This window comes from Cynara cardunculus (assembly GCF_001531365.2).
Source record: "Cynara cardunculus var. scolymus isolate 2C chromosome LG 9, CcrdV1, whole genome shotgun sequence".
NCBI lineage: Eukaryota > Viridiplantae > Streptophyta > Magnoliopsida > Asterales > Asteraceae > Cynara > Cynara cardunculus.
Window position 1 is genome coordinate 5,552,189 of NC_037536.1, and position 3,240 is coordinate 5,555,428.

At 33.7% G+C, this 3,240-nt stretch overlaps 1 non-coding gene across 1 annotated transcript; it reads right to left on the reverse strand.

Annotated features, from left to right (window-relative positions):
• Positions 1-864: 864 nt before the first annotated feature.
• Positions 865-937, reverse strand: TRNAT-UGU. Its single transcript has one exon. It is a non-coding gene; the product is annotated as a tRNA-Thr (tRNA).
• Positions 938-3,240: the final 2,303 nt, after the last annotated feature.

Genomic DNA, 3,240 nt, shown 5'->3' on the forward strand with positions numbered 1-3,240 from the left:
TTTGACAGATCATGCACCATTTATGCTTGAGATGGCACCACTATTGTTCCTCAGGTAAACCCAAATTTACCTAGATATGGATGGATGCTATATTGCCATTATAGGGATCTTAAATACTCAGTCCTAATTATAAAAACCACTTCTAAACGGGCTATCTGTAAGTCAAGGTTTTCATGAAAACAACCTCTTAACTTCGCTAGTTCAATCATTGGCATGGCATGAGTCTTGATGAGTTTGAATTAGATATTGATAAATGAACTCTTCAAGTTAAATCATGATCTATTTATGAATTTAAAATATATATAAAAAAAAAGCAGTCATTGATCTATTTAAAGGTTCATAGTTTTGCCACATCATTTTTCTTTTCCATGCACATTTCTATAAATCTACTATCCCTAATCATAAGTTGGTCCATGACCTAAATCCTAATTATTTTGTATTATTTAATTGGATTGAGTCCTAATATTTTGATAATATAAAAAACTGGTTCATGTTTACGAACGAACCTCTCCCATTCCACATTGCCATGTAATGCTTCTAGCCAATGATATAGAATTTTATAAACCGGTCCAAAGAACCTCCCATTGAACATGCTCTCAGATGATACCAAGATACAATTGGTAAAATATAATGCATATCCACAAGAAGCATAATGTCCAAAGCATTGTATTTGGAAAAAACATGTTTTTATATTCTATATATAGAAAAAGAAAAGGATTCTTTTCGTAACATAGTTGTAAATTCCTATAACATAATAAATCAATGGCTTTTGCCACAAGAGGAAGACATTTTTTTTTCAATATTCTTTGATTTCAAAGATGCATTATCAATCATGTAAAACATCGAATAAAATAAATAGAGAAAAGCCGACTATCGGAATCGAACCGATKACCATCGCATTACAAATGCGATGCTCTAACCTCTGAGCTAAGCAGGCTCACATAACATAAATTCGACAATGTCGACTATGCTTTCATTGTTGCGCTTGTCGTGATCTTCCACGAAATTAATCTATGAGAAACATGATGCGGACAAAATTCACTCGATAAGACATTTGTACCTATGAACAACCTCTATATAGGTCAACCAATGTATGTGTGCTGTATCATATGTATACCCATATTTTATAAGTTGTAGCATGCATTTCTACAATAATAATATCTAGTTTAGATTACCTTGGTGTTTGGGTGATCAGTTTGTGCATATCTCAACCAATCTCATACGACACTAAAGTTTACTTGTCGGGAAATTATCATTGCCCCTGAAGGAATGACTTATGGGAGCAAAGTTCACAGTACCATTGTGAGCTTTTGTAAGCAAAACTAACATAAAATTATATCACTTATAAACCAAAATATTGTATCTCCAAACATAGGTATGAAATCAAATTCAAAAGCCAAAATTTCAACACAATCCCTACTATATGCCATAAAATAGTAAGCCACTCGCGGCTTACAAACTTTGATATACGGATGTATAAAACCCGACCTAACTCTTTAATAAATCCAATCTACCAATCCATCCCAATCTGGGCAAGGATTCCATTAAAATAGGGTACCCTAACTGTGGATCCCCGATTATCTATAATTGAGGGCGGGTGAGGGGTTGGTAATGCACTTCCCAACCCGCCCCGTCTCCATATATATTTAATATATATCTTTCTAATGTTTTTAACAATTGTCACAATCCTAATTCTTTTTAATACTATATTTTTTTTTTCTTATTTTATCTGTCGCAAGTGCTATTTAGAAATGATCTCATTCTCTTAATGCAATCATGATTTTCGATTTCATCCTTAAAAACTTGATTTCATTCCTTAAAAATAACCGAACTAGGTATGAGTTGGGATACACCCAACAAAAAGCAGGGAGGGGATTCGATTCTATGTGCGCACTAGAGACGGGACAGGGATGGAGATAAGATATGTAAACCGTGTTCGAGGATTGCATTTCCTTCCCCATCCCTAAATTCGTCAAATCATCAATTAACAGGGTTGAAATTGGATTAGAGAGATCTCAAACCAACTGCCACTGCCACTGCCACTGCCACTGCCACTGCCACTGCCACTGCCACTGCCACTGCCACTGCCACTGCCACTGCCACTGCCACTGACTTATAAAGTTTCAATGATATATAAATTATATAATTACATACACACAAACCATGATTGAAGTTTTATATTCCTATAAAGACCTATTGAATAATATTGCTTTAGCCATTACTTTTAATAATGAGGTGTTCCTAAACTTAATTATTATTTGCTATAAGTTATGAAAAATGGTTGTTAGTGCTTATATGCATGAGAATAGTTTTTGTCAACAAGATTTTCAAACTTAAGTTTGTTATGTTAAATGTTAAGTTTTTTTTTACATGTATAAAAGTGAATCAAATGATGAAAAATACTCTTAGGTTACCTAATTACGAAGACAATGATCTAAGAAAATGGAAGGTACAACATCTTATGTTCGGGATCACTCTTAGAAAAACAATTGTAGATGTTTTTGTAGTTACCGTAATATATAGGTAGATGATATAATATTTTGGTTGGTATACTTTTAGAAATAATTCTCTATTTTGGTCAAATTTTATGTACACTGTTAACCCGGCAACTCATCCCAGCCAGCAATGAATGGGTTGGTTTGGGCCTTACAGGTTGGATTGAGATTTTTTTCCCAACCATAGGAGGGGGTGTTATATAAATGTCGTAAACTGTCTAATCCAACTTATGTACAACCTTAATCTGATAATGCTTGATGGAAGACACGACAAGGATTTCAGTTACAAAATGGTGAAATGCATAATGTTTCAAAAACTCATCTTCATATGGGGAAAAAACCCATCTTTTTGTATATCTCATAAAATAGCACATTACAATAAACCAAACTAACTCGTATATGCATTCGAATGTGGGATTTTAAGGTGATATATATGTACCCAAATCTAATTTCTGCTCCAAAGAGTAGAATGACTATTTTTCAAAAAGGTTGTCACAAAGTTTGACGGAAAAAAAGAGAGAGACTTCAAAAGAGAAGAACTAACGCTAAAGATATTAAACATATGAAAATCAATAATAGGTAAAAGGAACATTGAAAAAGTTTGAAAAAAATACCATACCCCTAACATAGGATTCTGATCTTATATTTGATGACCCTCTAATTATCCAACTCCTTTCCTCTCGTTTACGCTAGTTATGGGTTCCCACCCATAATCAACTACTCTAGTCATGCGTCTCCACAACAC